This window comes from Tursiops truncatus, chromosome 9, assembly GCF_011762595.2.
Source record: "Tursiops truncatus isolate mTurTru1 chromosome 9, mTurTru1.mat.Y, whole genome shotgun sequence".
Lineage (NCBI taxonomy): Eukaryota > Metazoa > Chordata > Mammalia > Artiodactyla > Delphinidae > Tursiops > Tursiops truncatus.
In genome coordinates this window covers 52,434,525-52,456,648 of record NC_047042.1, presented here as the reverse complement: position 1 = coordinate 52,456,648, position 22,124 = coordinate 52,434,525, and the positions used below count along the sequence as shown (strand labels likewise).

Sequence of the window (22,124 nt, the reverse complement as noted above, 5' to 3'; positions counted from 1 at the left end):
TATGCTTCTAGGAATGTATCCATTTCTTCTAGTTTCTACACTTTGTTGGTGTGTATATATTCACAGTAGCCTCTCATGGTCTATTGTATTTCTGTAGTATCATTTGTAATGTCTCCTCTTTCACTTCTGATTTTGAGTCTTCTCTTTTTCTTAATCTAGCTATAGATTTATCAATTTTGTTTTTTTCAAAAACCAGCTCTCAATTTCCTTAGTACTTTCTATTATTTTTCTTGTTTCTATTTTATTTCTCTTCTGATCTTTATTATTTTCTTCCTTCTACCAAGTTTGGGCTTGGTTTGTTCTTCTTGTTCTGGTTCCTTGTGATATAAACTGAGGTTGTTTATTTGAGATCTTACTTGTTTATTAACATAGTGTTTATCTCAATAAACTTCTCTTAGAATTTCTTTTGTAGCTTACTATAGGTTTTGATAGGTTGTGCTTCCATTTTCATTTGTTTCAAGATGTTTCTTGATTTCCTTTTGGCTTTCTTTGACCCATTGGTTGTTCAGGAACATGTTGTTAAATCTTTACACACTTGTGAATTTTCCAGCTTTCCTCCTGTTATTGATTTCCAGTTTCATACCATTGTGGTCAGAAAAGACACTTAGTATGATTTCAATCTTCTTTATTTGCTAAGAAGTTTTCTGACCTATCTTGTGATTTATCCTGTATAATATTCCATGTGCAGTTGAGAAGAATGTGTATGCTGTTATTATTGGGTGAAATGTTCTAAAATTGTTGGTTAAGTTCATTTGACCTAATGTATGGTTCAAATCCAATGTCCATGTTGATTTTTTTTTCCTGCATTATCTATCCATTGCTAAAATTTTTGTGGTATCTGGAGTCCCTTACTCCTACATCATTGGTTACTACTTTTCTCTTCAGATGTTAGTATATGCTTAATATATTTAAGCCTCTGATGTTTGGTGCATATATATTTACAATTGTTATACCTTCTTGATGAATTGACTCCTTTATCATTACATAATTACCTTCTTTATCCCTTGTTATCATTTTTGCTTGAAACCTATTTGTCTTATATAGCTACCTTGCTTTGTTTTGGTGTCCATTTGCATGGAATATGTTTCCATTCCTTCACTTTGAGCCTATACATGTACTTAAAGCTGAAGTGAAGTCTAGTAGGCAGCATATAGTTTGGTCCTGTTTTTTGTTTTGTTTTTTTTGTTGTTGATTTTTGTTCTTACAAATGCCACCTTACTCATTGTTTTATGGCTGTTTTGTACTTCCTTTTTTCTTCTTTTTTTGCTGGCTATCTTAGTAAAGTGATAATTTTACATGGTGGTATGCTTTGATCCCCTTCTATTTACCTTTCGTTTATCTATTGTAGATTTTGCTTTGTGGTTTCCATGAGGCTTATATAAAAAACTACACACACACACACACACACACACACACACACACACACACACACACCCTACACAGAGGTCTATTTTAGGTTAATAATAATAATTTAACTTTAATCACAAAAAAACCCTCTGTTCCTTTAGGCCCCTCTTTTATGATTTGCTGTCACCATTTATATCTTTTTAATTGTGTATCCATTAGCAAATTGTTCATGCTATAGCTACTTTCAATACTTTTGTCCTTTGACCTTTATTCTAGAGTTAAGTTAGCATGTCACCATATTACAGTTAGGATATTCTGAATCTGACTGTATGCTTATCTTTACCAGTATTGTATGTTTTCAGGTTACTAGTTAGAGATCTTTTGCTTCAGCTTGAAAACTCTTTTCAACATTTTTTTTTTTTTGTAAGTCAGGTTTAGTAGTGATGAGTTCCCTCAGCTTTTGTTTGTTAGGGAAAGTTTTTATTCCTCCTGTAATTCTGAAGGACAGCTTTAATGGGTAAAGTATTTTTGGTTGGCAGTTTCTTTTTTCTAGTACTTTGAATATATCATCCCATTCTCTCCTGGCCTACAAAGTCTGAGGAACCTACTGATAACCTTATTGGGTGCCCTGGTATGAAAAAAATCTTTTGTTTCTCTTAGAGATTGTAAAATTCTTTCTTTGTCTTTAGTTTTAGACAGTTTTATTATTATATGTCTTGGAGAAGAACTTTATGGATTGAAATTTTGAGGTGACCTTTCAGTTCATAAACTTAGATGTCCAAACCTCTCCCCAGGTTTGGGAAGTTCTCAGCCATTATTTCTTTAATAAGCTTTCTACTTTTTCTCTTACTCTTTTCCTTCTGGGACTCCAATAATGCATACATTATCAATTTGGTGGCCTCTCCCTAATTCTCATAGGCTTTTTTCATTCCTTTTCATTCTTTTTTCTTTTTTTCTCCTCAGATTGGATCATTTCAGTATGCCTTCTTGCTCACTGATTCTCTCTTCTGCCTGTTGAAGATGGCTAATGAAGTTCTCTATTGAATTCTTCAGTTCAGTCATTGTATTCTTCACCTCTGAAATTTCTATTCAGTTCTTTTATGTTTTTTCCTCTCTCCTTGTTGACTTTCTATTTTATTCATGTTTGTAATCCTGATGTTAATTGTGTGTGTTCTCTTGTAGCTGTTTCAGCATACGTAGAACAATTATTTTGAGTTCTTTGATCTCCATTTCTTTGGGGTCAGTTACTAGAAGTTTGCTATATTCCTTTTGTAGAGATATGTTTCCCTGATTCTTTGTGATCCCTGTAGCCTTATGCAGATGTCTGCATATTTGAAGAAGCAGCCACCTCTTCCAGACTTTATGGACTGATTTTGATAAGGGAAGCATTCACCTGTGAATAAGAGCACACTACATCATGCTGTGACCCTGGGTCTGCTTGTATAGGGTGTCAAGTTCAGGGGCACATGGCAGCACCTAGTCTGGGCAGGATATTATGTCTCTGAGGCCACTGGGGTTCACAGTATCAACAACTGTGTTCTCCTTGGTGAGTACTGTGGTGGGTGGTGGGTCCACAGTGGCTACAAAGGGTGTTAGGGTCTTAAGGGGCACCTCCTATTCCAGTAGCTAACAACCAGGGCAGGCAGCAGTGGTGTCTAGAGCCAGTGGTTTTCACATCATCAGCTGTGGTGACTAGCTGCAGGTGCCTATATGGTGGCAGAGGCCAGGTGCAGACACACTGATAGTGATGGGGGTCAAGGCAGGTAGCAAGGCCAAAGCCAACTATGGGCTCACTTGCAGCTGTCAAGGCCCTGGCTGTCAGGGTTCTCTCCTATGGCTGTGTATTCTACACTGGGGTGTGTGCAATGCAGTGGAGGCTGGTGATAGGGGTCAGGCAGCTGGGCATGCTGATGCACATATGGAGGGGCTAGTTATAGGTTGGCACAGTGGTGCCAGCCATAACAGAAGGAAGGGCCTGCTCTGGGCCTGCAAGCAATTGCATGGACCCTGGGATCAGTGCACTCACAGGCAGCCTCACAGTCCCCCTCTGAGCATACACACTGCAGTGGAGGCCAGTGACAGGGGTTTGGCTGGGAATGTGCAGGTGCACAGCTGGAGAGGCTGTCTAGAGGTGGACTCAGTGGTGCCAGCAAGCACCAAGTGTGATCGAGACCCATGAGCAGGGGCCCTGGATGTTGGTGTGTTCTTCTGTGGTGTGCAAGCTGCCATGGAGGCTGGTGATGGGGGCCACACTGGGCCATGCAGGTGCACAGCTGGAAGGGCAGAGAGGGATTGAGGTGGTTAGTGTTAGCAAATGCAAACACCTGTTGGGGTGACAACTTGTAGATCTGAGGGAGGTTCTCAGTGGTTGTACTACCTGGTGACTTTGTCAGTGGTGGAAGCTGCTGTGTTTGTCTGCAAAGTCTCTGTGAACCACAAACATGCCCATGTGTGACTGCTAATAGTGGTCTCTGCTTTTCTTCCTCATTCCTTGCTGACTCTATATATCTCAGCTTTGCCAGTCTGGGTGGAGTAAACTCAAAGTAGGACCTTTGCACAGTGCTTGGAGAGGCTGGTTGTTCACACCATGCTGCTTTTCCTGGTGAGAGAAACTCTTTCTAGCTAGGAAATTCCTTTTTGGCACTGAACAATGCTGACTTGGGGGATGTGATGATACAGGTGAAATGAAGTTTATTCCTTCTCTTCTTGAGTGATTATTCTGGGTTTTTTTTGTTCCATGGTGTTGCTAAAATTTCCTAAGTGGTCTTCCAGAGTCTTTTTTGTTTGTGAATAGCTGTCCAGTCATTGATCTTTGTGGGGGGATGGGGAAGCTGGGTTCTTGTATATTGCCATTTTTTCCTGCAACCAACTTCTTTTGTGTCTTGATGAAAGTATTGTAATATTACCCTGTAATAAGAAGAACCATGACTTGAATACTTACACATTCATTGCTGTTTCACAGAAGTTTTGCATATTTGTTGCATTTGTAACTTATAAAATTATTTTTCTGTGAGATGCCCTCACAAAGTATCTTCCAATATTATATTTACAGAGAAAATAATTCTTACAGATAAAAAATAGAATCACTTACCTCATACAGGCTTTATACCTAGGTTTCTAGTATGATGTAAAATTTCCTTGTTAATTAATACATGATGCAGGTATAAATCAGTCATGAAGAACCAAACATATTTGTTTCCATATGTTCTCACTGATTTCACTAAGTTGAAACCTCATGGATAAACTTCTGTATAATTAGATGAGCATGATAACTTCCCAGAAAGACAGGCTTTCCTGGGATACACTACTATCCAAGTGCATGTGAGTTTGGAGAGAAGCAAGGATGGATGTATGCATAATCATATGGGTACACTAACCAATGAATAAACTTGAAACAACCAATCATTTCAGAGCTATTAAGAAAATACTGAATGTGGCAAAATGTGATCTGCTAATATGTTTTGCTAAAATACTATTTTAAAAACCATAGATCAGACTAAATAGACAGGGTTATGCAGTACAGGCTGAATAAATCTGTCTCTCTCTGGATTGGGTCAGTATTTAAGTTCTTTAGAGAAATGTATGCCATGGTGACTAGACTTAACATGATAATCATTTTGAAATGCACAGAAATATAGAATCACTATGTAGTGTACCAGGAACTGACATAGTGTATTTCAATTATACTTCAAAAACAAAGTCATAGAAAAAGATCAGATTTGTGGCTACTAGAGTTGGCGGGTGGGGAGAGGGCGAACTGGATGAAGGCAGTACAAAGGTACAAACTCCCAATTATAAGATAAATAAGTATTAGGGATGTAATGCACAACATGATAAATACAATTAACACTGCTGTGAGTTACATATGAAAGTTGTTGAGAGTAAATCCTGAGAGTTCTCATCACAAGAAAAATTTTTTTCTATTTCTTTAATTTTGTATCTATTTTGAAATGATGGAAAACTGTGGTAATCATTTCATGATGTATTAAGTCAAATCATTATGCTGTATACCTTAAACTTATACAGTGCTGTATGTCAATTATATCTCAATAAAACTAGAAGAAAAAAGAAAAATATATGCAGCTCTCCAGACATAATACATTAAGAAAACCATGTTCTGTCTTTTAAAAAATTGAAAAGACATAGGAATGCATATAGTTTGATTTTTTAACCGGAAGTCAAAGAGAGTAAATTTTTTATATTCATGATGAACTCACTGAAAACTCAGTTCATGAACTTGATATTAAAAAGAGTTACGGCAAATCTGAACAGATACTTTATTGCAACTGCCAATTTCTTTTTATCTAATTAGATTTTACTTTTAGTTGTTTTCAGAAGAATTAGAACTATACAGAGTTGTGAAATAAAAATGAACTCTAACACTCTGAACCAAGAGATATGAAAAGTTTATAAATGATTGAAAAGTCAAAAGAACACATTCCTTTGAAAAAAAGGAAGAAGGCTAGAGGAAAAAAAATATTTAATGGAAAAATAAATGAATTAGAGAAATGTCATAAACCAAATATGCATTATAGATCAAACATTTTCAATCCTGTTGATACAATCTAAGTATCAACACAACGCTCCTGTGAGAAATCAAATGGAATTTTCAATGACAAGTGTAAAGGCTCTGTGCTACAACACAGAATTGAAGTACTTTGTTAACTCCCAATTTTGACAAATTTAAGAAAATCCTTCTGTTAGAATCTGTTTTATAAACTATTGATGCACTAAAGAAATAAAGTCTTTGGAGATAAAGAACCCTTTTACTACACTAATATGATTAAGAATGTAATAAAATAATTGTGTATTAATAGATCATTCTAAGAATATTCTAAGTGTAGCTTTAATTCCTACAGATTAACAGAATATAGATATCAATTACTTAGGTGAAGAGCGTGGTAAGAAGTTCCAAATGTCATGGTAGAAATAAAGCAGTAGAGGAGGAAATAAAAAAGAAATAGGTCTAAGGCTAGCTGGTGGAAACACAAATAATTCAGCATTTACAGACAGGATAGAATTTGTAATTGCTAATGGTGAAGGTCAGGGATACATGTTGTTGCAAATGGCAGAATTTGATTGTTTTTTATGACCGAGGAATATTTCATTATATATACACACACACACACATATATATATATATATGTACACCACGTCTTCTTTATCCATTCATGCATTGTTGGACACTTAGATTGCCACCACGTCTTCTTTATCCATTCATGTATTGTTGGACACTTAGATTGCTTCCATATCTTGGCTCTTGTACATAATGCTGCTGTGAACATTGGGGTGTACTTCTTGGCTAGCATTGCAGGTCTTGCAGACCAAGAACATTTTTGTCAGCACAGAAATTTATATTAAGCAGGCTGGTCTAGAATACATCGTGCTTGTATCATTTGTTACTTTTTTTTTAAACGTTTTGTGTTTTTTTAATTGAGACAAAATTGATGTATTACATCCTGTAAGTTTAAGGTGTACAACGTGTTGATTTGATACACTTATATATTGCAAGATGATTACCACCTTAGTGTTAGTTAACACCTCTATCACATCACATAATTGTCATTTTTTTGTTGTGGTGGGAGTAATTAAGATCTAGTCTCTTAGCAACTTGCAATACAATATTATTATCTGTAATAACTATGCTGTGCATTAGGTCTCCAGGACTTATTTATCCATTGGTTGCAAATTTGTACCTTAAACAATATCGCAATTCTCCCACCCACGAGCACCTGGTAACCACATTTCTACTCTGTTTTCATGAGTTTGGCTTTTTCAGATTCCATACATAAGTGAGTTTTTGGTTTTGTGTGTCTGACTTATCTCACTTGGCATAATGTATTCAAGTTCCATTCATGGTGCAAATGGCAGGATGTTATTCTTTCTCATGGCTGAATAATATTTAATTGTGTGTGTGTGTATACCACATTTTCTTTATCCATTCATCCATTGATGGACACTCAGGCTGTTTCCATATCTTAGCTATTGTGAATAATGCTGCAATAAACATGGGAGTGCATATATCTCTTCAATATCTGTTTTCATTTCCTTTCAGTATATACCGTGAAGTACAGTTGCTGGATCATATGGTAGTTCTATTTTTAATTTTTTGAGGAACCTCCATATTTTCCATAGTGCTTGAACCAAATTACATTCCTACCAAGAGTGTACAAGTCTTCCCTTTTCTCCACATCCTCACCAACACTGGTTATCTCTTGTCTTCTTGATAGCCATTCTAAAAGGTGTGTGGTGATACCTCACTGTAATATCTCACTGTGGTTTTGATTTATATTTCCACAATTATTAGTAACATTGAGCATCTCTTCATGTAGCTGTTAACCATTTGGATGTCATCAATGGAAAAATGCCTAACTCTTCTGCTCTTTTTCAATTCAATTGTTTGGCTTTTTAAAATTCAGTTGTATAGATTCCTTGTATATTTTAGGTATTAGCCCCTTATCCAATATATAGTTTGCAAATATTTTCTCCCATTGCATAGGTTGCCTTTTTGGTTGTTTATTTTGCTGTGCAGAAGCTTTTTAGTTTGATGTATTCCTACTTGTTGATTTTTGCTTTTGCTGCTTATAGTTTTGGTGTCATAGCTAGAAAATCATTGCCAAGATCAATATCAAGGAGATTTTTCCCTATGAATTCTTCTAGTACATTTATGGTAACAGGTCTTATGTTAAAACCTTCAATATATTTTGACTTCATTTTTGTGAGAGTGTAAGATCCAGTCCAATTTCATTTTTCTGCATGTAGCTGTCCAGTTTTCCCAGCACCATTTATTAAAGAGATTATTATTTTCCCAATTGAGTGTTGTTGGCTTTCTTGTCAAATATTAGTTGACTGTAAATGTGTGTGTGGGTTATTTTTGGGCTCTCAATTCTGTTCCACTGGTTTATGTGTCTATTTTTATGTCAGTACCATACTGCTTTGATTACTATAGCTTTGTAGTATATTTTGAAATCAGAAAGTGTGATACCTCCTTCTGTGTTCTTCTTTTTAAGGATTTCTTTGGGTATTCAGTGTCTTTTGTGGTTCCTTAAATATTATAGGATTCTTTTTTAAAAAATTGTGATCCTTGCAATGCTGTTGGAAATTTGAAAGGGATTGCACTAGATCCATAGATGGCTTTGGATAGTATGTACATTTTAACAATATTCTTCCAACCCGTGAACAAAGGATATCTTTTCATTTGTGTCTTCTTTAATTTCTTCATCAAAGTCTCATAGTTTTCAGTGTATAGATCTTTCACTTTCTTGGTTACATTTACTCCTAGTTATTTTATTGTTTTTGATGCTATAGTGAATGGGGCGGTTTTCTCTAATTCTTTTTCAGAAGTTCTCTTTTAGCATATGGAAATGCAGATGATTTCTGTATGTTGACATTGTATCTTGCAACATTGCTAAATTCATTGATTAGTTCCAACAGTTATTTGGTGGAGTCTTTGGGGAGTTCAGATCATTGCAGATCATATTATCTGCAAATAAAGAGAATTTCACTTCTTTCATTCCAGTTTGAATGCCCTTTATTTTCTTTGCCTTGCTTAATTGCTATAGTTAGGACTATCAGTATTGTGATGAATATGAGCGTGAGAATGCATACCCTGTCTTGTTCCTCATCTTAAAGAAAAAGCTTTCAGTTCTTCACCACTGAGTACTATTTTAGCTTTGGGTAGGTCATATATGGCGTTCATTATGATGAATCATGTTCTCCTTATGCCCAGTTTGTTGAAAGTTTTTTATTAGGAAAGGATGTTGTATTCTGAGATGCATCAATTGAGATGATCATATGATTTTTGTCTTGCATTTTATTATTGTGATGTGTCACATTTATTGATTTATATGTGATGAGCCATCCTTGGGATAAATCCCACTTGATCCTGGTGAATGACCCTTTGTAATGTGCTGTTGAATTTGGTTTGCTAATATTTTGCTGAGAATTTTTACATCTATGTTCATCAGGGATATTGGTCTATAGTTTTCTTTTTTTTGCAGTGTCCTTATCTGGCTTTAGTAAAAGAGTAATCCTGGCCTTGTAAAATAAGTTTGGAAGTGTAGAGGAGTTTGAGAAGGATTGGCTGTAATTATTCTTTAAAAGTTTGATAGAATTCACCATTGAAACCATCTGGTCTGGGGCTCGTCTGTGTTGGGAGCATTTTGATTACTGATTCAATCCCCTTACTCATTATTGGTCTACTCACATTTTCTGTTTCTTCCCAATTTTGGTAGGTTGTGTGTTTCTAGGAATCTATTTCTTTTTAAGTTATTCAATTTGTAGACATAATATGGTTTATAGTAGTCTCTCATGATCTTTTGTAATTCTGTAGTATCAGTTGTAATGTCTCCTCTTTCATTTGTGACATAATTTGAGTCTTCTCTCTTTTTTCCTAGTTTATCTGAGCATATTCTGTCTACTGGAGCTTGATCTCATCTCATTACTGCACTCAGGAGCTGGCTGCAGAGTGGGAGGAGGTGTGGATAGGGTACTGGGGGTGATTGCTGACTCCCGTAGGGAGTGCTCCTGCTGTGTGTACATGTGTGGTACTCCCCAATACTCATGGGTGGACTTCCTGCTGAGCACACGCATCATGGTCTGTTTTCCTTTAATGCCCTTTGTTATTCTTATTTCCCTGTTTCCTGATTTCCTCCCTCTTCTCAGTCATGAAGGTCCTGTCCTCAGGACTCTGAGTGCTGCTGGAGAGAAAGTTTTCTCCAGCTGGGTTCTGCATCACTGGGGTAGTTGGACACTCACTCACTGCTCTCCTTTTCCCCTGAGGGAGAGGTCACCACCACCTGACAGTTCAGCATTGTGCAGGCTTGCCTTGGGTGGGGGCAGCACTGTTGAAGTTGTTCTTACCAACTTCACTGCACCAATGGCATGCTAGAATACCCCTTCAGGAAGTCAGGAAGGCTGGACTTCTGAAATGTCTCTCGTGTCTGTGGATATCTGCTCAGGTCAGCACTCTTCAGGCTTTTTCCCAACTGTGGCAAAAGGTGCTGGGGCAAGTTTGCTTCTCTTCTGGTTCCACAGTCCATGCTAAAGTCTGTCTACCTCTTGCTGGATACACAGATGGGTGAGACTCCTCTTACGTCCCTTGGCATATGGTGCTGGATGCCACAGCTCCCACAAAGGCACTTTTGTTCATGAATAAATGTCTAACTTTTTATTGAAAAGGGGGAACTAAAAAGAGGAAACATGATGCTGACATCACTTCTGTAATTACCTTTAATTTACCAACTAGACTATATCTCACACTACTGAAACTTTCTCCTATACATTTTTGTTTTAGTTATGTTTCTAATGTCTTGCTAACAGAAACAAGTAAATAATAAAATGTTTTCCTGATAACTTTTCTTCCCCCTTCAAGTATCATTACATCAAAATATCCTCCTGGATTTTATTTGCACAAGTAGTCTTAATTTGTATTCCATAGACAATAATTTCCCTTTAATTGTTTTCCTAGTCTAATGATTTCTTATTTAGTCTCATTTATTTAACAAACATTTTAAATGCTTATCGTAATCATAGCTAACATCCACTAAGCCTTAATATGCTGAGTATTATAACAGGCTCTTTACATTGAGTCTGTTTTAAAATTTTCACAACAGAATAAAATATATTATTCTTTCCAATTTACAGATAAGGGAAATAACTGAAGTTGAGAGGGTAGATGATTTGCCTAAGGAAACACAGCTAGTTTTTAAAAAATTCAATGACAAAACGTCATAGTCTGCCCTCTTAACTACTGTGATATTTCCTTTGTGCCAGCTGCCTTAGTACCCTTACCCTGACTGTGTGGAGAAGGAATGAGGAAGGGGGAGAAAAGATAGTAGCTACAAGCTTAATAAGGCATGAAACGTCAGAGAATAACAGACAAGCTCACCTCTGCTATAGAAACAGGAATGAAAGCTAATACGTATGTCTACATATGCTGTGTAGAGACTTGCAAAATGCAGTGTGATTATGCACAAACCCTTGGGTCACTGGCCTCAGAGGAATCAAGGGACAAATTATGTCCATTTGCAGATAGAACAGTAGCTGCTGTAAACAAAAATCGCAATGTTCTGTAGTAACCATTTTCATAGGCCAAAACTGGATCAAAAACAGACGGAGATTTTCTCAACTTGGGCAGAAGCAGGCAGAGAAGATAAAAGAGCAAGCTGGGGAAATGGACCCATTTGTAGGATTAGCTCTTTAGAAAACAGGATAGGAAGAGAGAGTCATGCTATCCAATTGTTAGTGACTTAAGAGACAAAGCCTTCTCTGATTTGATCAAGTCAGAAGTTGAAGTCCTAGCCAAAATCTGGATCACAGGCAAAGAGCCCAGAAAGCAGGTAACAGGGAAAAACAGGTTTGAGTTGGAAAGCTCATCACTGTAAGATCCTAGTTAGTATTGAGGATATAGAAAATAATTCGTCACCCAGAAGACAGGGTTTCAGACAGTGTTAAAGTGTCAGCTGCAAACAATAGAGCTGAGGTTCTAGGTAAGGCTTCAGCTACAGCAGACAACTGTAGTACCAGGCAGAGTCATGGAGGAAGAACCCCAGGCCAAGGCAGTGGAGCAGAGGGTGGTACAAGTTTGATCCCCAGGGGTCACGTGGTTATTCAAAGCTCACACTATTATATACGGGACAACAGATCTTTGGCAGTAGATGTATTCTATACTTAACCATCTGGTAAAGCTGGAGCTCTTTGCATATACTCCTTGATTAAGGTAGAGATTAGTTAGGTCAGTCTGTGTACAGCAACTGAGAGGGTCTGGAAAAAGGCAAAAGGCGGCATTCTCTATTGAACAAAGGTGGTTCTGATCTCTAATTCTGGCATCAAAAAATAGTCTTCTGACTTGCAAAGTACTTGTCAGTCACTGATAAACTGCCTTAGCTGTTTTTCTTGCAATAAGCCCATCAAAGGCAAATTTGTATTCATCCATATATTTTCTAGTAGGTTCTTCTCCCTCCTTCCGTAACCATAGAAAATGTATTCTTGGTATATAGATCACTCACAGCCTGAAGTATATCTTATATAGAATTTTAAAATACTCATTGTGTATTCTTAGTGAAGCCCGTGTGGCTTGGTCATATGGCTTTATAGCAGTATATAAGCAATATCCACTTACAACACTTGATTAATGCTATTTGAGAAGATTCATTTAAATAATAAATTCTGTTGTCATACCTGGATTTTTATATTTGTTCACAAAATGTTTTCTTAATTCCTAAGAACTGTTTTGAAGCTCTCTTCGTAAGAATCAAGAAAAAACACATAAGGGATTTTCGGCTTTTTGTTTATTCTTAAAACATTGATAAACAAGTACCCGGATTATTACAATTCAATCCCACAGGTATTTAATTTGTGTACATACACTAGAGACACAGAGGCGGATAAGATGCTATAACTACTATGAAGAATCTCAGTCTATATCAAGAATCTCAGTCAATCCTGGGTGAAGGTAAAGAGACACACATTCACAAGTAACTACAATGCAAGTCCACAGTGATAAATGGTGTAAAACAACTGTAAACATTTCCTGTGGGAGCAAAAAGGAAAAAGTGATTGAGATTATGGATACTAAGAAAGAGAAGCCTTGCAAAATATGTAACATTTGAGTTATACCTTAAGGTTAGCTATATCAAGGCAGAGAAGGAAAATGAGAGAAGGGGTAAGGGAAAAGGCTGTTTTTGGCAGAGGAAGGAAAGATTCAGAGACCGAAAATTGCATGTTTTATTCAAGGGCAGGAAATAGTATCCTGTGTCTGAAGTACAGCGGGTAAGGAGAAGGGGGAACGCTGTTGGAGATAGCAGCTGATTCTGATTATGAAAGGCATTGAACACCATATTGGGGTTTAATTTCAATCCCTAGAAAATGGGAACCCCTAAAAACAGAACTCATAATGGAGACTCAGTTAAGAGAATATCATAGCAGATTTATAAATTTTGAAAACTGCTTGCTTAGATTCTGGAAAGTTTGCTTAATAAAGAAGCACTAGTGGTGGTAAGACAAGTTTGACTTTCAAAATCGATTATGTAAGAGATATTGTTATCTACACTAGGGTAATGGTTTAAAACAATGCACTTCAGTGTAGAGAGGTCCATTTGTATATTGTTGAGACAGCACCCTCAAAGAGCCGAATGGTCTTCCTTTGACTCCATAATCAGAGTAAAATGAAGATTCTACATTTTATACATTTAGAGAATGAATGGAGGGAGATATAATCAAACACATTAGGAGGATAGTAAAGGGAAGAGGTGTCAGGAAACAATGAATTTGGTTTGAACCTTTTGTCAGAGGTTTCTAATATGGGCTAGCCACATACCCTGTCTACATTTCCCAGAGTCCCCAGTAGTTAAATGAACCACGTAACTGAGCTCTATGCAAGAGAATATAACTGCAGTGATGTGTACCACTTCCAGACCTGGATAAAAAATTCCCCTGTGCATATTTCTTGTTTTATCTTCTCCTGCCACTGAATGCAAGTGACTGTGCTGTCCTAGAGAAAGCAGATGGTGCCTCAGTTCATGGATGAGAGATACCTGAGAACTAGACATACTTTCCTTGAACTGTTAACTTGAGTGATCAGTAAACCTCTATTGTTTTTGAGACATTGTATTGGTTTTGAGACATTGGGGTCTCTTTTATTCTGAAGCTCAGCTGAACTGAATACAAATGTATTGAGTTTAAAATTTCTATAACACAATGGTTACAATGATCCACGAGACATAAATAAGCAGGGTCCCAAGATTACACAGAGGAGAAGCACCTAACTCAGAATGAGAAGGCTGTGAAAGCTCCCAGAAATTTACCTTAAGCTGAGACCAGGAGTTTGATGAGATAGAAAATTACTGGGAAAGGCACTCCTCAGAGTAAGAAAGAGTCATCTGGATATGAATATAATATTGAACGCCAGGCTTTTTGTGAATTTTGTTTATTGCCATTTGGATTCTGGAAGCAGAGATAGCAATTAGTTAGTCTTGCTGAGATGTATTAGTTTTATTAAAAATTATTTTGTTAGGGCTTCCCTGGTGGCGCAGTGGTTGAGAGTCCGCCTGCCGATGCAGGGGACATGGGTTCGTGTCCCGGTCCGGGAAGATCCCACATGCCGCGGAGCGGCTGGGCCCATGAGCCACGGCCGCTGAGCCTGCGCGTCCGGAGCCTGTGCTCCGCAACGGGAGAGGCCACAACAGTGAGAGGCCCGCGTACCACCAAAAAAAAAAAAAAAAAAAAAAAAATTATTTTGTTAAAGGTACAACTCTAAGCAGGTTCTTTTGTCTGTTGGATCAAGGAGGTCTTTATTTAATACGTAGTCTTTAATGATGTGGCGAAACTTTAAGCAAGCTTTAATTCAGCTACCTATGCTCCCTAGACTAAGTTTTGAAGCAACTAAAGGTCCCTAGGCCAAAAAAAAAAAGTGGTTTCTTAGCATTACATTAAGGTAACTGCAGAGACTGTCAACAGAGAACGGGGGCGGGGGGCAGGCGGCAGGGGGGAGGTAAAAGTATTTTGACAAACTGTGGTGCCAAAGGAAATTGGATTTTCCCTCATTTTGTCAGAGGAGGAAAAGCGCTTTCTAGTGAGTGTGAGAATAACAGCACAGACCAAATTCATCTTCTGTTACTTAAATGATTCTCCTTTGCATTTCATATAAATTTTAAAATGAACTTGTTAATTTCCGAAAACGCAAAATAGGTAGACATTTTATTGGGATGACAGTAAAGCTATATATCAATTTATGTAGGACTGCCATCTTTATAGTACTGAATCTTTCCATCAGTAAACATCATAAATTTCTACACTTAGGCCTACTTTAATATTTTTTTGTCAATGGTATGCCACTCTTTTTCGTATAGAGTAGTAGCACTTGTGGCAGTTTTGTAGTGGCGGCTGTTGAAAAATTAGATCTATTCCTAGAAGTTTGCTGGTTTATAAAATGGTAACATTTTCCCTACATAGTTGAAAACTTTTAAAAATGTCATGTCTAGTCGTCTGTTGCTGATATATAGACATGCAATTGATTTTATATACTGATCTTATATCCAGTGATCATGCTAAATTTGCTGATTAAGTCATTTATTCATTCTTTTGGATTTTCTCTAATCACAGTCATGTCAACTATTAAAAATGGCAGTGGTGGCGCAGTGGTTGAGAGTCCGCCTGCCGATGCAGGGGACACGGGTTCGTGCCCCGGTCAGGGAAGATCCCACATGCCGCGGAGCGGCTGGGCCCGTGAGCCATGGCCGCTGAGCCTGCGCGTCCGGAGCCTGTGCTCCACAATGGGAGAGGCCACAACAGTGAGAGGCTCACGTACGGCAAAAAAAAAAAAAGAAAAAGGCAGATCTGTCTCTAACTCTTCTTTTTCATGACTTACAGCACTGGGTAAGACCTTCAGTACAATGTTTAATAGAAATGTCGTAAGCTAAGCTGACATCCTCTTATTCCTAATCTCAAGTAGAAAGTTTTTAGTATTTCACACTTAAGAATAAAGTCTGCCAAATATTTTTTATAGATACCATCTCTCAGATTAAGAAAACTACCTTATGGTCCTAGTTGTTTTTTCTACTACTGAGTGCTGAACTTTATCAAATACTATGTATACATCTAGCAGTATGATCATATGATGTTCCTCCTTTAGTACCGTAATTTCCTTTGTAAATGTATACCTTTCCTTACATAAGTTAGTAGTTTTTTCAATCAGATGTTAGATTTTTAAATTAGATTCAAAACCCACTGAAACTCTGCATGGAAGATTTTAATCTGTTAGAAAAATTCTAAGTGTCTACACTTATAATTTTATAGAAAAGGTTTTTGATAATATGTATGTGATTCTGAAGCCAATACAGATAAAAAAATTTTAAATACCATTTTAAAAAATGCTGTCTCCAAAGGATGTTTCTCTCACATACATTTTTTGCTCATTTTCAAAATGTTTACTTTTGAGAATTTAAACTTCAGGTCCCCTTGCACATTTTCGAAAGGATGTGTAAGTCACTGCAATTGTATTTGTTAGAGCAACAGGAGAAAACTTATGTATCAGAATAGGCGATGTTAGGTTCAACAGACAACACCACAATTGTAATGGTTTAAAACAGGAAACTTTTATTTATTTCATCCTCCATGCTCAGTGAGGGTCTTTACATGGGCTCTGCTTAGAGAATTTATTCACCTACTAGAAGCTTATGGAACAGGAACTGTCCGGAAACACTGAGGGCTGCAGTGATGGAAAAGAAAATGTCGAAGTCTGCCCTATGCTATAAAAATGCTGACCGTATCAATTCTATTTATTTATTTATTTTGGTAAAAGCAAGGCACGTGGCCAATTTTGGCCAATGAGAGTAGTAATTTGAACATAATTCTCTTCTATGGTAGGAAACTGAATATTAGTGAACTAATAGGACTGACCACAATCTTCAGATCAGCAAATCTTTGGTTTCCTCCCTCTCTCGCTTACACACTCACCTCCTCCCCAGGGAAACTACCCAAACACCCCGTCCATTTACTGCTTTGATCTTCAAGCCCTAGGTCTCAGACAGTCATTCTGGCACACCCTCTGCCAGACCCAGAGTAGTGAAACAAGGACAGCATACCTGCTATGAACACCTCTATTCAGACGGAGAAATACTGAGAAACATGCAGCAATTACTCACGTTTAGCAAGGCCAATTCACGCTGGCCAAATGCAGAAGAAAGTGGAGAATAAGCCTCTGATTTGTCTTCCTAACCTAAGAGTAATTCCCAGTCCACAGCGATCCATGGTCCTTGAGTCCACCCTCTGGGAGGTAATTCTTTTTCCATTATCTTCCTAGGCTACAACTGAAGAAGACATGTGACAACATAACTTTTTAAGTGGTGCAAAGCTTTCTCAGCCCATTTTCTGCCCACAAAGAGAAGCACAACAGTCTACTTCAGTCCAGGTTAGTGTTTCTCTTCATAGTATAACTCTGAAATAATTTATTGACCTCTTATTTATTTGATTTCAATCATCATTAGGTACATACAAATAGCCACAGTCAGATTCTTCCCAGGACATTCCCCTCTATGTATACTTAATTGCAGATACCTTGAGCTATCAGAGTTATATTTTAAAGAAAATCACATCCTTAGTCTTTTTTCACTAAACCATCTTTCCAACAAAAAAATGTATTGCAGGCCACTTAACCTGTTCAAATGTTTTAGCTCTTATTTTATGGTCCATATGTTTTATATGATCTTTGCTACAAGGCTGATTTCACAGGCTTTTTCTCTTAATTAATTTTACCTTTTACAGTTAGAAATCAAGACACAATTTCCTCTTACAAGCCTCAAGTCCTAACTTTCAGGACTGTCTTCTTCCTTTTCATTTTTCCTTTCAAACTGCCAATTTCTGCTCTGGGCTTATTTATTTCTTCTTCAAGTATAGTTAACAGTAGACAACCCACACTACTAGTATTCTGTTTTCCAACCTGTTCACCAAACTATAAAGGATGTTACTAACTTGCAAGTTACTGCAGACTACAGTTTTATCACTGGTTCTCCAAAGCTTAATGTAGACCTCCATCCTTCCAACTTACTTAAAAATTTTTTTCTTGCAACTTATTTCCTAACCAGGATGACGATGACACATAGGTCTATGTTATGGTAGCACACTAATTCTGGTATCATTTTTCATGTCAATCATGATATGGTAACAAATGAAAACATACGCCTTGTGGATTTTAGCAGTGTTTCTCATTCACACAAGGTGTTTAATTAACTAGCACGGGTCCTAATTACTGTACTCTTTCTGGAGTACACATGGAAAGAGTACCCTTTTCCAGGTTGAAAAAGGAATTGTACTGGTTTCATTGTCTGGTTAAGAAGAAGGAGAGGGAAGGGTAAGAAAAGAGAGAACATGACAAAATATTCACTGTCCCTTAAAGTTTGTACTGTAAGAGACATGTCACTGCTACTCATGTTTCATTGGTCAAAACAAGACGTGGCTGGAAAGTGATAGAGAAGTGTGATCTCAAAGGTCAGGAAATGGATATTGCTGAACACAGCCTACCACAAATGGGACTTGTAAATTAATTGTGGGAAATCCATATAAAAAATCTCAAACAGCTATTTTAAAAATAAGAATGATGATGTATGGTATGTAATGATATAGAAAGACCTCCAAGACTAGTGTTAGACTTGTATGTATCATATGCTAAATTCTGTGTGAAAAGAGAGAGGGGGAGATAAAAATGCATTTTCTTATATAAAGTCTGGAAGAATATGCCAGAGACTGGCTAGAGAAAGGAGGCTATTCACTCACTCTACACTACTTTTTATTCTTGCATTTTGAACCACATAAATGTATTTCCTCTTCAAAAAAAGCTATATTTTAAAGGGGCAAATTGTTATGCTTTTAAATTTAGAACAATCTGCTAGGTAACACATGACTGACAACTACATCACAGAAAATGTCAACTCCTGTAAAACCCCTGGCTTAGTGAAAAGAAAATGTTCAATTTAACTCTGCCAATTATTTTTACATTCTTTACCCTAATACCCAGGTAACCTTTTTAACATAACAAAAGTCTCAAAGCCATTACCCATGTCATTACATAATAAAAATTTTTACTATTGAAGGTCCTGTTTTTATAAAACTAACCACATTGATGATAGTATTTTGTTCACTGGGGGTTTTCATGTCTGTTTCTGAAATGTTTCTCTGAATGATGTAAGGACTGCATTTCAGGTATATAGCTATAGCTGGAAACTTATATTAAATTCTTTTTAAAATCACAGATAAAACAGTTCCAACATTGATAATGACATTTGCAAGTTTTTTACCTTAAAATATTTTGTTATGGAAAACATTTATTGTCAATAACTTATTTTTTTCACAGGATGCTAAAGTACCAGAAATGGTAAGTTTCTTTACTAAAAACAGTCTATGGCAAACAATCTAAGACGAGTTTTGAAAATCTATTTTTAAGCCACCGTATAGCAAACTGAATACATTGTTTTAAATACATTGTTCTCAAATATATTCAATATACTTTTTATTTTAGGAATTTCTGTTTTCCAGCACTAGATGCTGACCAAGGTATGTGACTAGTTAGGTATTTGATGTTTTAACTTTTACTACTAAGCAGAAACTTCAGAATCACCTGACGAACATTTATCAAATTTAGTGAAAACATTCTAAAGCACACATTGTTGTGCTGAATTTCAGATGTCCCAAATGAAATAAAGAGTAAAGTTTTTCCTTATATCCTTGGGGCTGAACTTTTGAAAATTTCCCTAACCACGATGACTTCAGTTTCATCATTAATCATAGACTGCTAAAGAATCTTCTTGACAATTTTGAAGTTTGAAACAGGTTTCTTGTTACATTTATTACTTTAACCTCATCATCTACCCAAGAAAGAGACTATTCTCCAATTTATATGAATCACCTTGAGCTACATTATTAGACATAGGAAAATCTCATCTATAGATTAAGGGAAGACATCATTGTTAACCTATATATGAAACCTAAAAGATTTTAATATTTAACTTTATTTTTAAAATACAATTTGCCTCTCTCTCTAATAACTCTCTTAGTGTCTACTGATTCCACTGGTCGATGCACCCCCATATGGAGACTGTAAGTCCAATACCAGAGCTATGAGTATGATTAGGGAATCTATTATACTAGAAGGTCAGGTACATCTTATAAGAAACTGGATTTACTGCATCTTAAGTAATTGTTCAAAGTATCTGCCTAACCTGCTACTGACTCTTCTATGAATCTGTCCAATATCTTCAAACTCCATTCAAACATATTAGCTATATAAAGTTCTCGAACATATAAAGTATTGAATATAATAGCCAACCTTTCATTATCAACTAACAGCAGAATAGAGAAACTCCCATCACTAAAAATGTTTGAGTGAAACAAAGCATTTTCATATACAAAACAAAAACTCACCTGAAAACCATGTCTGAGATTTCACTTGGAGTAAACTTCCCATATAGTGAAATGAGGTCTCTTCTCACAGAGTGTGTTGCAGCTATAGTTGACCCTTGAACAGTGCGCGGGTGAGGGGTGCCCACCCTCTGTATCTGTGGTCTGTATCTGCTGAATGTGTAGCACTGTAGTAGTTACTACTGAAAAAAAGCTGCATATAGGCAGAGCCACACAGTACAGAGCCACATTGTTCAAGGGAAAAGTGGATATATTTTGGCAAAACACTAACCCCATCATACTATTTTGTTCAGCTTGCATTGAACTTTATAAAAATGTAACCATAGTGTAGTTAATCTACAAGCTTATTTTGCTGTTCAATATTATTTAAGATATATACGTTTTTTACATATAGCTCTAGTTTATTTTCACTGCTTTAAATTATGCTATTGAGTGACTGTACTATAATTTATTAATAATCATTAATTTTGATAGCCATTTATTTTTCTCCACTTTTTTTCAATTACAGCTGTGTTGCTAAGAATATTATTTTCCATATGCCCTAGTACATACCAGTGATTTTTTCCTCTACAGGAAGCTGTAATTGCTACTATATACATACATTCAAGTTTACTAGCTTATTCTTGTTTTTCAGGACTCCCATCAGCATTTTATGACTTGGCATTACACTACATTGCCAAAACACTTGGTATTTTCAAACTTTTTGCTAACCTGGAGGGTTTGAAATAGGATCTCCTAGATGGACAAGATTTTATATGCTAAAAGAATTTAAAAGATATTATTTACTATTGGAAAAATTGGAGGGTATTGTCAGAATAGTGTACTTAAAAAGTGAATTTTCCAAAATAAATAATCTTTTTTTAAAAAAAACTTTTTACTATTATACACTTTCCTCTTTCTGTGACACAATTCAATGCTGCACTCAGGGTGCCTGTGCTACATGGTCTCATCTTACCTGAAACATTTTTTTCCTCCTCTCTTGATAGCATTTGCTCAGGCTTCTGCCTCTCCTTGTATCATTGCACTTGCCTCTAGTGATGCCAGCTCCCTCGTAGTGGTGTTTCTAATAGGCAGTGAGCTGAGGAACAAAAAACCCAATCTTCTTACTTTAAAATATGGATGTATGTATGTAGATATTCGGCTCTGAGTTATTAGGCCTCCTCCTTCTAATAAAGTTTCTGGCTATGATGACTGTTTTAGTTGCCTAGAGATGGTTTTCCCATCTTACTTCAGAATTTAAAATACGTCCCAGAGATCTGAAGTTGTTAGTGACTCAGCTCTGGATAAGTGCTTAAAAATTAATGCATTTAAAAAAATGTTTTCATGTCTGATAAAACACAATTATAATAGTATTCTTTTTATTTTAAGTTTTCCTTTTTTCTTCAAAAAGGCGAAAACGATCTACTTTCACATTCTTGCTAAGGTATCAATGGTTTTTCTTTTGGCATTGGTAATATGCCTATTTTTATTTTTCTGAAAAGTAAGGGCAAGTACTTAATCAGGCAAAAATTTCATTTCATCTACTATACATGAAAGAGAAGAGTGAGTCACTGAAGTCTTAGTAGTAAAATAGCAGAGAATTGGCCAGAGCTCTAAATACAGACTTTTATCCTCATGCCACAGTCTTGCAACCCTAGCAAGTACTATAGACTGTACTGACAAAAGAAATATCTACTTAGCAACTGCTCTCACAGCCAGATACATTAGTACCTGATTTCCCCCTGCCTAAATTTATCAGTATATGTAAACATTTTTCAGAATCCTCAAAGAACTCTGCTCAGGGAATAGATTATGCATAAAATAAGCTGATGTATTAAATCAATGCAGCAATTGCAAAATATCCAAAGGTAGTTATCTACGATGTT

At 36.5% G+C, this 22,124-nt stretch overlaps 1 long non-coding RNA gene across 1 annotated transcript; it reads right to left on the bottom strand.

The window, feature by feature from the left end:
• Positions 1–16,423: 16,423 nt before the first annotated feature.
• On the bottom strand, positions 16,424–21,445 carry LOC141279469 (uncharacterized). The gene is made up of 2 exons (XR_012333727.1): positions 21,215–21,445; positions 16,424–17,156 (listed from the first exon to the last, which is right to left on the bottom strand). It is a non-coding gene; the product is annotated as an uncharacterized lncRNA (long non-coding RNA).
• Positions 21,446–22,124: the final 679 nt, after the last annotated feature.